Raw genomic sequence first — 12,542 nt, forward strand, 5'->3', positions numbered from 1 at the left:
GCGCGTCAAAGCCTTGTGTGTGAGGTGGTAGAGTCGCACTATAATTTCCCATTTTCTAAAGAAAACAGGTCCTGGATTAGAAAAAAAAAAATTGTAAAGAACACTGTGGCTAGGACCTGGTACACAACTGCTAGACTAAACAGAAAATGGGAAACATGCAGTAAAGAAAGATTAGAAAGGGAGGCAAAAGGTGCAATCCTCTAGCCAGAAAAAAAATGTCCTGCAACTCCCAGCACTGCACAGACAGCATGCATAGGATTGTGCCCTAATCAAAAGCAAGCCTCATTGAGATTAATAGGACTTATTCCCAGACAAGGGTGGAGAAAGAAGAGAGGAAGAATTATTGGGTCACTGTAGCAATCTTTTCTCAGGCCCATTCAATGTGATTTAATATTGAGCAAGGAAGAACGTCTCTCTTTAAAATATTGTAACACTTTTTAAAAAATATTTTATTACAAGAAATATATTTACAGTTGTTTCTACAAAGCATGATTACAGTCTTTAAAAATACTAAAAGGTTTTAACAGTAAAGCATTATCTTATCCATTTTATATATCTATCTTTCCCGATCTAGTTTCAACCTCATTGGATAGTAGCAATGGTAAAGGAGAAATTAGTTATGTAGAATCTTTAACATAGATTTGGCAGGCTGGCTGGCACTTGTTTTGGCTGAGCAGTTGGTGGTGGCTTTGGCAGGGCAGTTAGATGTATTTTGGGGAGTGTGCAGGGTTTGGGACGTGGCCAAGGCAAAGGTCTTGTTGTTTCATCCACTGTGCACACTCCCGAGGGATCTGGGGCATTCTCCAATCCTCTCTGGATTCTGCTGGGAAGAAGACACATCGGTTTATGTAAGCATTCTGTGTGTAATTCATCCTACACTATAGATAAAATGTATTCTCAACATTGTTTTTATATGTTTATGTTTTTATGGTTTCTGTTCAACACTCTGAGATCTGTGGTTGTAAAACATCCAAAAATACTAATAAATCAATAAATATTATTAAGATGGTTGTCTCTGCTCCATCTTCTGTTTGTTAGTACCCTTCCCCCTGCAAAAAAGGTGATAGCCCACTTGCTGCCGCAGATGAGTGTGTTGGAAATCCTCTAATACTGGGCCAAACCACTGGACCTCCCTGTCTTTGCTGATTGGCAGCCATTCTCTAAGGTCCCTCCAGTCAAAGTCCTTTCCCTGTGCTGCTGTTTCAACAGGAGCTGCCAGAGCACGGGTGCCCAACCTTTTTGGATTGGTGGGCACAATTGGCATTTTGAAAGGATGTTTTGGGCACACTTACAAAATAAGACTAAAGGAAAGGTCACTTGCACAAGAACCAAAATACGAGGCGGACATAGAGTCTGAGCACCCAAACAGAAAAACACTCCTTTGAACCAAGATGGAGCTGGAGGGCAGCCCTTCGCTTTGCAACCTGCCAGTTCCAATAACATCTGAATTGGCATAAAGAGGTGTCACCCTCAAGTCCGCGTTGAGTAAAGAGGAACCCATGGAATGGGCATCCTCTGCACTCGTTTACTCCCATTCCCACTGGCATCCCAAGGTTCTATCGGGCCAGAGACTCTCACGATGCAAACGGGAGTCCAAAGAAGGGATGGGCGGTTGGCCTGAATGGAAGGTGCTGGGAGGGAGGGGAGCCAAAGAGTAAGTCAAACCACACAATAAGTTTGCGAAATAAGTGTTTGCTTTTACCAAAGCATTCGCCCAAATGTGAATGGATAATCTTGGTGCAGACCTGGACACCAGACAAATTTCCTTCGCCTTTTATATTTCGCTATGATTCTTGTTAGAGAGAGCTATCTATTTAAACAGGACACTCTTCTCCCAATCTTCCTTGACTTTCTGGAACTTTTTACTCTGGTTTAATTAATACATAAGAGCTCCCAGCTCCCTTGGACTCGTCACTCAAAAACGCCAATGAGATTTGAGTTGCAGTCATGGGAACCCAGAGCCTGACGCTTTGTCTTCTAATGCTATTTTAGGATTGCAGCAGGAAAGTAGGAAGTCTTCATAGGCACTTGATTCCCACACACATTTCTTACTCTATTGCTCTGGAGGGGCCCAAAGCAAGGGTCCTTCTGAACAATGAGGTGGAACAATTTCCTACCTGCCATGATGCCAGAAAAGGCCTTGAAAACACAACTCCGGAAATCTTCCAAAACACTGGAGAGACAAGCACCAGCACTCCTTACCATCCAAATGTCCAGTAAGGAATAGGCCACGCAATTGCAATGATGTAAAACTGTTTATTGCTGTTCCCATGGTAACCTGGGGATTGTGAGGTGGGCTCAAGGAGAATATTCAAAGTGGGATATGATGATGAAAGATGGTGTCATAGCAGAAGGTAGGGTGACCATATGGAAAGGAGATCAGGGCTCCTGTATCTTCAACAGTTTTAGAGAAAAGGGAATTTCCATTTTTATCCCAACAGTTAAAGCTGCAGAAGCTGTACTAGAGTGATCAGATACAAAAGAGGGCAGGGTTCCTGCAGGTTTAACTGTTTGATAACAAGGGAATTCCACCAGGTGCTCCATGCATACAAATGACACCTGCTGAAATTCCCTTTCCTCTATAATTGTTACAGAAGCCCTGTCCTTCCTTTTCATATAGTCACCCTACAGAAGGTGGAAGAGCAGACCAAGGGCTAAGAATTCAGCTAGGCAGGGAAAAGAGTAAGTGGTTCACAGACTCCCTATATCTGTCTGTCAAAGAGTCAGTGATCTCCATCTTGACCTCTAGAGAGGAAGGCCTAGTCTGAGATGTTGAGATGTTTCAAACAGAATCACTTGAAAACCCTTTTGTTTGAATGGAAGACTAACATGTTATGGCTTCAGGTTTCCAGAGTGCCATAGTAGTGAAGGGTCATTTTAGTTACCCTGGCACTAAGTATGACAGGGCCCAGAAGATGGGGTGACCATATGAAAAGGAGGACAGGGCTCCTGTATCTTTAATAGTTGCATAGAAAAGGGAATTTCAGCAAGTGTTATTTGTATATATGGAGAACCTGGGGAAATTCCCTCTTCATCACCACAGTTAAAGCTGCAGGGGCTAAACTAGAGTGACCAGATTTAAAAGAGGGCAGGGCACCTGCAGCTTTAACTAATGTGATGAAGAGGAAATTTCACCAGGTTCTCCATATATACAAATGACATCTACTGAAATTCTCTTTTCAATACAACTGTTAAAGATACAGAAGCCCTGTCCTCCTTTTCATATGGTCACCCTAGTAGTGATATTACCTTGGATTCCTGTATTGCAGCAAATTTTGTGTGTGTGTGTGAATAAAGAAATAGCCCTGAATGCAAAAGTCTTGAGTTCAAATTTCACCAATGCCTAGGACTCCCTAGATAACCTTAGGTAAGCCTCTTGGACGTTTATTTTCCAGATCCATTCCTAGATTCTAGGGACAGTCCTAGGTTCAGGCTAATCATCATAGGATCTCATACAGGGTAATCCTATCAATGGCTATTAGTCATGATGACCATATATTAGTATCAGATTCGGTTCGGCACTAAGTATCAGTTGCTAAAAACCAAGGAAGGTGCCACTGTGATCATGTCCTGGTTGTGCATTTCTCACACCATCCACACTGGCATTGTGGGAGGGAATCACAAAAGAACTGTGCAATCCGCAGCAGTTCTGAAAGGAAGTCAACACTTTTGGAGCTCAGTTTCTCAGTGGGCTGAATTCTGGATCTAGCAGTATCTCATGCTGCATCTCTGGCTATTACAGAAACAGGTCAGATCACCAGTCCAAGTGCTAGTCTCCACCAGAGCAGGCACATTGAAGCAATGTAACTTAACTACATCAGGACCTAGCAAGGTCCCACTGATTCACTGTGTCTACTCCAGTTAGGAGTAGCAATTGAATTTAGGCCATTATCTCTCTTTCAAACCAGAAACAACAGAATAAGGATGTTTCTCTAATGTACAAATATAATGACTATCAGAGCTTGCTACATCCCATACCCTAACGAAGCAAAAACACATTGGTGGCATCTTCCTTTCCCTTCTATTTTTGAGTAATTCAACTACTGCCAGCACACGTCTCTTAATTTCCCTTTACATAGATTTCAAGTATAAAAAACGATATAACTACTGGTCCCTGGCAAAAAGTATCTGAACATACTCTAATCCTTAATTTTAAAGTTCTGTTGTATTGAACACAAAAGTACCCCCATCACGTGTATAACTATGTTCAACACACTAAAATAAAACCACTTTCAGAGCACTTAGCTAAATTCTATAGCATCTTGTAGAACAGGTAGGTAGAAGGTAGGTCTGGAACTACTGGTAGATTTCTGGGGGTGATTTGCAGTAGATTGGCCATGATTTCTGACTCAGTTGTTTAACAGTAGCAACAACTAAATGACTGCCCTTTCCTGCCCTGAATTATAGTGCCCAGAATATTTATTTTATTACATTTATATACCGCCCCATAGCTGAAGCTCTCTGGGCGGTTTACAACAGTTAAAAATGGTAAACATTAAAAAGAATACAATTTTTTTAAAAAAACATCAGAAACATAAAAACAACAGTATAAAAACAACAGTATCCATTTAAAATGGATTTGTGTGTGGAAAGACTGTGAGAGCCATTCAGTTCTGACACTCAGAACAATTTCCTTGGCTCAGAATTCTTTAATTCTGAGTGAATGCTTTTGTATTGGGTTCTGGTTGGTTGATAAATAGCAAGGTAGATTCCACAAGGCTGAGGTTTGCCCATCCCTGGTGTGGAGGGATATATGATCTGTAGTGGTGCAAAGCTTATTGTGGGGCGCGTACCCCCATTCCTTAATATTTTTTAATTCACTGGACATTTCCGGTATGGAAGTGTCATGCTTGACATTAATGAGTGTTGTGCAAATACAACATGTTTGTGTATCTTGGATATCCCCCCTAGTCATGCAGATAAGACTGGGCCAGACCAAAGCTTAATTGGAGGTAAGGGGGCATGTAGCTTTGGTTCTGAATAGGTTTACTGATAAGAGCTCTGTCTTGAACTTCCATGCAAACGAAGAACTGGGAACAAGTAACCAACCTCAGCATCAATGGAAGACCTGTATGATCAGGAGTCCTGAACTTGTGGAGTTCCCTATGTGCATAGCACCCCCCCCCTTCAGGCCTCCCAACAGTGAAATGCACAGAGGTCAGGTGGCAGATTTGGTGATGTTCACATCTGGGGGGAAACAAGCTGGCATTGAATGCATGATGGGGAACGTCTAAAGGAGGCTTTATCCTGATGTGGTGTGGTAGCAGCCATGAAGCCACACACCAGGGACCATGACGTGTTGTTTGCCAGGACTGGTCCTACCCAACGAAGCAGCTCTTTGTAGCCAGGGGCAGCCAATGGTTGGCCTTGGTGGGTGGAATTACTCTCGAGGAACACTTCAACAAGAATACACTCTAGGATATCATAAATTTAAGGGCCCATTGAAGAAACATCAGATGTTGGGAAACATCAATATTGCTGCTATACATTAGCAATCAAATCATGTACACTAAAGCTGGTTGCTTAACAGCTCCTACAATACATAGGAACAGCCACATGGCAGAAGATAAAAGAGCAGCAACAGTATTGTTGTTCCCCAACAGTAAAATTAAGAAATGAGATGTCACAGGTCTTTAATAATGCACTCAGAATGAGGTGTTCAAAAGAATGAAGGGAAAGCAGGTTGGCATGGAAGCCAAAACAAGGCTTATCCAATGCACTGTGATAAGCTAATAATAAAGAATACAAATAGAAAATCCTCGTACCTGCTGAACTATAATTCAGAATGACCTGTAACTCCATATAGTCTCCTTTGTATGAATACACGTAATTCTTCAAAGCAGCAATTTTTTAAAAAAGTCTCTCTTAAATTGTGTCTGTAAAGAAAGAATGGATAAAACGTAGAAAGTCACAACAGACACCAGCTGGGAAGAGATTGTAAAAGAACAAGATTGTCTTCAGTTTTGGCTGCTCCAGAGCCTTTTCTTCTATTGTTTGCTGCTTTTTAATCGAAATAAATGAATCCTGTGGAGGACCCACTGTCAGCTCCCACTCACTACACAATACTTTAGTAATCAGTTTTGGTGGTGGTAAGTTTGGTAAAAGGTTTAACAAATCAGCATTCCAAACTTTGTATGAAATTTCTGGATATATTTTTTTACATAAAGGAATTTCTGTACATTTATTAATGTTAATCTAGAGAATATTCTTTTCAATTGAGTATTGTTGGCTTAACCGTTTAGCGTTCTTTCATCCACAGCTAACATTAAAAAAAAAACTTTTACTAAGCAACTCGCCTAAACAAATTGATAATCAACAGGACTGTAAAATATCACAGATTATATGTTCACATTGCATTTCACTAGTCTAACCTGGGGGTTGTCTATACCCACTCAAAGCCTCGCAGTGGCTGCAAAGCTGCGCAGCGTCAGTTTTATGACGCATCCAGATTCGCACCCACTGTGAAGCTGCATGGTAAAACCTTTTTGGTGGGAGCGGGGTCACTTTGGTTCTTCCACCACCTGACCTAGCTCCGTGGCCAATCCAGGGGGTAGTCCTTGTGGAAGGCGACTGGCGATTGGTTACCCGAAGACAGGAAGTGGGGGCAGCTCCAGGAACTGGATTACTGACAGAAACCCTGTGCTCCCTTCCTTGGTATGGGGATTACCTGATGCCACCCCAGATAAACAAAACCTCACGAGTTAGGGGGAATGTGGCACCAACTCAGCACGGTGAAGACAGTCCCCTCGAGGATACCAGTATTTGGAGAGCTGTAGCCAGGCTCTTTCTGTACAAGAGGGGGGTCAAAGGTAGTACGTCGGCCTTGATTGGTGAAACGTACCCCAAGCCAATGCTACTTGGGTTTCCACTTTATCCATTGATAAAGCTCAGTTGAGAACTTCTTTTTTCTAAAGCTTTTAGAACTTGATTTTGATCTTACTTTTATACTGTTAGTTTTACTCTCCCCTGTGCCTGTTTGGTGCATTCCCTTCCCTTCCTTATTGTTTTATCATGATTTTATTAGAATGTAAGCCTATGTGGCAGGGTCTTGCTATTTTATTGTTTTACTATGTACAGCACCATGTACATTGATGGCGCTAAATAAATAAATAAATAAATAAAGCAGGATATAGAAGCACCCTCAAACTACAAACCCAATCCATTAGGATTGCATCACCATCCAGAGCAGGTTGAATTTCACCTCCCTGGCTAAATGAACTATCAGTCCCAGTACTTTTGTCTTGTTCAAACTGAGTTTGTTTAAAAGCATTTATCCATAACGGAGTTTCAGTTTATTAGCATTCATCCATTCTATTCCTGTTTCTAGACACACACCCAGAACTTCTACTGCCACATCTGAACCAGATATAAAAGACAAATAAGAGTTGGGCATCGTTATGCACAGGGCCGGCTCTACCATTAGGCCAACTAGGCAGCCGCCTAGGATGCAGTCCTCAGAGGGATGCAGTACTGACCTTTAAGGGTCACAGTTTTATACAAATTAGCTGTTTTAAGAAAAAACGTAATAAAAGAAAAATGTAATAGTTCAGAAACTCTTCTTCAACAGCTGAATCGAAGTTGGCAATTTTTTTTGGGTGGGGGGAGTACAAGTAGCTCACAAATAGTCTGACACCGGCCCAGGTTATGTCAGGACATAGATGACACCTCATTCCAAATCACCAAATGACTTCACCCAGCAACTTCATAGAACAGTTAGAATTTGGGAAACAACCCTCTAGGTACAAATGTAACCACCAAAGCACAGGGTCACCAATCTCCAGCCTAGGAAGCCTATCTAGGATGGTATAAATAGCTGCCAAGAAGTCCATTAGAATGAGCAAGGTTGCATTTCTCCATCCTCCCAACCTGTCCACTGCAATTTTTGAAATGTTTTGCATCTGCACCTGCACCTGTATTGCACTAATAGAAACAGCCCTAGAGTTGATCTGGGAGTTGATATTTTTCATAGGGCTGCTCTACTGCTGAAATATCAGGTTCACAGCTTGGAGTTGGTATTAGAACTGGCCTCATCACTGGATGCTCAAGTGGCTACAGGAGAAGGGTTCATTTCTGTTGTGGCACCCAGACCAGCATTCCCTCACCAGCTATGTTTGAGAGGCAGCTACACCATCAAGTTTTCAGTACCATGCATGGGGGCGGGGGGGACTTATATTCTCCGCTTTTAGAAATCAAAAATTTAGCTCAATAAAGCTGAGACACTTTGTTGTCAATTGCTTTACTATATTGGAATGGTTTGGGGGTGGCGTGCATTGTGAGTTACGCTTAAAATTTTATAGGATTGAAAAATGGATATAAATATTTTAATAAAATAAAATCATAGTGTATTCTCAAATTGTAATCCAACCCTGATGTTCCTCTGAAATTCAACTGGGGCACATCTATGAGAAGATTTGATGATGGAAGAAAAGAAGTGTTTGTTCACCATTATGGTGTTTTCTCTGCCCACCACCACTGGGTATACATAAACTAGTTTCAACAGGTGTGAAAAAAATTTCATGCAAAAAAAATAATATCTAGGCATACGCCAGCATCCTCTGACACAGAGACATTAAGGGGAAATGTTTTGAAAACCATTGTTACAGTAAACAAGGACACCCAACTTAAGGAGAGTGTTCTGCCTTTCTGTTGGAGCCCCTGTAAAGATTTGGATTAGGCAAACAACCTAAAAATATGCATGGAGGGAAAAAGATGTATGCCTACCAATGCGTTGAAATTAAGGAAAGGCTATCTCTTCCTCTTCCTCTTCCTCTTCCCTTTTCTCCTCTTCCTCCTTCATCTTCTGCAGTAATCATTAAGTGTTATCTATCGAAATCAATCCGTTTCAGATGCCAAGAGGTGGTACAGGCAGAGTATAATGTTCATTGCAAGTCTGCTTGTGCTCCAAAACCGGCATCTTGAATTGAACCTAATGGTTCCTGGAAGCTGGTAACAGATATCAGCTGCCATTTGTTTGATTAGGCCGGCAATACATAAAGCATATTATAATAATTGAGGCTTCAGGTAGCAAAATCTCAGTAATGTGGCTGAGATGAAATTTTGGCCATTTTCACATTGGAAAAGAACGGCAGACAGTGGCAAATTTCTAAATATGCAAATTAATATGTGGGTAGATTGTTATGATGCACATAAGTTTTATTAATTGCAATCCTATTCTGTTCAAACATTCTACAGAGTTCAATGGGGTTTACTCCCAGGTGAGCAGCAGAGTTGCAACCAAAACATGTCATTACACTAGACACAACTGAGAAGGCTTTCTATAGCAATTTGTTTCATGACAATTTGGTTTTGCAACAATTAAGTCAAAGCAAACAGCCATGGATGCTAGTTGCCTAGGATTTCAGAAACACCCATTGATTGTTCAAGTAGAAGTATGGATTAATTCTTATTCACCCCCTGCACCTCTGCAGTGCTGGACAAAAGCTATTTGGACTCTGTATTGGGCAAGTAGGGAAACTCTTCCCTTAATCTTTAATCAAGGTGGGATGATGGGGAGAGGCATAATGTGCTAAACCAAACATCATCTGTACAGGTGGGCCTGAGTAGCTGTGGCTGTGACCCAACTAGGTGACTCTTATTTACCAGAAGCCCAATAAAAAGGCTAACCAGTCTTACTTCCAGAAGCAATGAAAGCATGCATTTCAAATGCTCTTCCATTTGAAGAGGACACTGGGCATACAAAAGAATCAATTGAATGTTATTAATTCCTCTCTCCCTTTCTATGGGCAGAACGTTTTAATGTGTGGATGGAAGAGAATTCAACCATACAATCCTTCAGCTTGCATTCTGAAACAGCAAACTTTGAATGAGGCTGTACCACATATTTTTGGATAAGTAGTTTGGCTCTCCTTTCAAAACACCATACCTCCATTGTTCAAAGATGTTCCTTTTAAAGAAAACTGTGTTGCCACACTAAAATGCCTTAGCAATTTTATCCAGACTGCTCAGTTGTGCAGAACAACTTTTGTTACATACTGTGCTTTTATTTTAGTGACGGGTGGTTTAAATTTTAATGTGGGTTGAAGTTTTTTTCTAATGGAAATTGTTTTGTGTGTTATTGTAAAGCGCCATGATGCCAGAAATGGTGAGGAGGCACTATAAAAAAAGTTTTTAAATAAGTAAGTAAATAAAGGAATGATATGCTTTCAGAAGCTGAAGGATGGTATAAATCCATGAGGAAACCCTATTATATGTTGATATACCAAAAGGCATGATTATTTATGAATCTATTGAAAAATACTGATAATTTTAAATACCATGTTGAACTGCAATCGTGTATCTATTATGGCAAAAAGAAATAACTGAAAAGACAGCTCTTTGGGGACGCAAGATCTTTTGATGAACCTAGAAGGAAAATACACAAAGGAAGCTCTAAAGTCTGACAGTGCAAAACAACATCCTCCAAGTGTCAACATATTTTACAAAAATACAACTTTACAAAAGAATGCCATGTTTATTTAATATGCTGTAAAAAGCCTTATATAAATCTTTATAATGCTTTCTATTGTAACTTTTCCCGAACCTCAACTAATGAATTTGTCTATTAAAAAAAATAAAAATAAAAGCTAGATACTTGTCATTGAATTCTTAAAGTGAACTTTTGAAATGTAGTCAACATTAAACAAGGTCAAGGTACAGTCTGCTTAAATGTTCAGAAAATGTAGAGTACTTTTGAAGTACTGACTATTTACTGGGGAAGAGTTGTGTACGTTTGTTAAAGTGAAAATTAAATCAAAGACCAGAAATAGAAAGCCGTCACAAGGCTTTCTGTATCATTTTACGGGTTTTCAGACTGTTGTGGATAGTAGTTTTGTAAAAACAAAATAAGAAATACACACAGCCAGTCTTTATCCTTTCCATAATGTAAGAATCACAATTGGCCCCCCTTCCGCCCCCCCCCCCCCAGCCAGGCCATAGTTGATCCAGAGGACCACTTTCCAGTCACCAGCTGCCAACCCAGAAGCAAGAGCAGTCCATAGAAAGAGTGGTGGCTATAGGGATTTACCAGCAGTCCCCTTTGAGGAACGGTAGTAGTGATGACCAGTAGTGTCATTTCCTGCACCTTCCCTCAAAGTAGCCTTCCAGCAAAACTAGTTGCTGATCAAGCCTGTAATATGCACTTCAAGTCATGGGCAGTGTGCTAGCCACCTTACAAAACTGAAATAACACTTTAGCCTTGGGTTCTAGTAGGGTATGTAGCCTTAATTAACCCCAGAACCTTTTCTCTCATATTGTACCCAGTGACTATAGTTTGAGTAACCAACCTATAAAAGCAAGAATTTACCTTAAATCTCCAGCACAAGATTAGCAGTGCAGTTGCTCTAGTATTATTATTAGATTCTGAATGTTGGCAACATTGGTTGATTCTGGATCATTTCCACATATAAAACATTAATTCTTGTACAGGTTTTCTGGGATTGTATAATTTCAAAAGGCAGATGGGGGGTTGGACATGAAAGCTTGCATGTTTGACAGTGCCTTCACATGAAAACTCCTTGCCTGTAGAAAGCTAGCATGTCAGGGAGAAGATAGGTTGCTCCCCTTCTCATCAGTATGCTGCTAATTGTCTTTGTGCCTTGTTTCCCCTTTAATTTAGAAGACTCAGCTTGCCCACCACCCTGCCTTTTGAAGTGGTACACTTAACCAGGACAACAGTGCCACATATTTCCAATTTTGTAGTTCAGCCAAGGTGATTTAAAACATATCCGAAAGATTATAGTCAAGCCTCAATAAGTTGTTAATCATCTTCAATTTTTCAGTTCAGAAGAACATGTGAATAAAAGCTTTCATCCTTCTTAATACCCCATTTTGAAAAGAAATGAACCATATATACTTCTTGAAAACAGAACTGCATAATTTGCAATCAAGCCATTTCAGGATCTTTGGTACTAAAAGGAGAATAAAATGGCACAAACCATCACAAGAAAATTAATTCAGGAGGAGGGAAGAAAAATAAACAAGCAAAAGATATGTTGTTGATTGATTTTCAAAAGCGTTTTCTCTGCTGCTTAGTCTATCATTGTCCCAACTTTTTGTATCTTTTCTAAAAGTTCCTGGCTATCAAACTGGAAGATGAAGTTAAATTGTTTTTTATTCGCTATAGTGCCATTGTTCCCTCTGAAAATAAAGAATTGCAATTCTCTTAACAGAGGTTTATTATGCTAAATACACTGTGTCACACGACCCAGTTCTACACCAGTTAGACTACCAGCTGCAATCTGAAGTACAAATTCTCTTTTGTGCTAGAGCATAAGCCATTAAGCGCAGAGAATAACCTTTAGGTACTTTGGACCAACAATATGTATTTCTTTTTTTATGTAGCTCCATGACAACTTTTTATGTCACCACACGTCATCTGTAGGGAACATTACAAAAAGTGGCTTCCAGTTTTCATACTGTTTATCTAAAACCCTGCCCAGGTTAACCCATGATGGGGCAACATTACTGAGAAATAGCCAGTGTTGTTTCTTACATACGTGATATGTTTTTAACCCCTGGGCAAATTAGACACATTACAGTACAAA

This window comes from Elgaria multicarinata, chromosome 9 (genome assembly GCF_023053635.1).
Source record: "Elgaria multicarinata webbii isolate HBS135686 ecotype San Diego chromosome 9, rElgMul1.1.pri, whole genome shotgun sequence".
NCBI classification, from domain to species: Eukaryota; Metazoa; Chordata; class Lepidosauria; order Squamata; family Anguidae; genus Elgaria; species Elgaria multicarinata.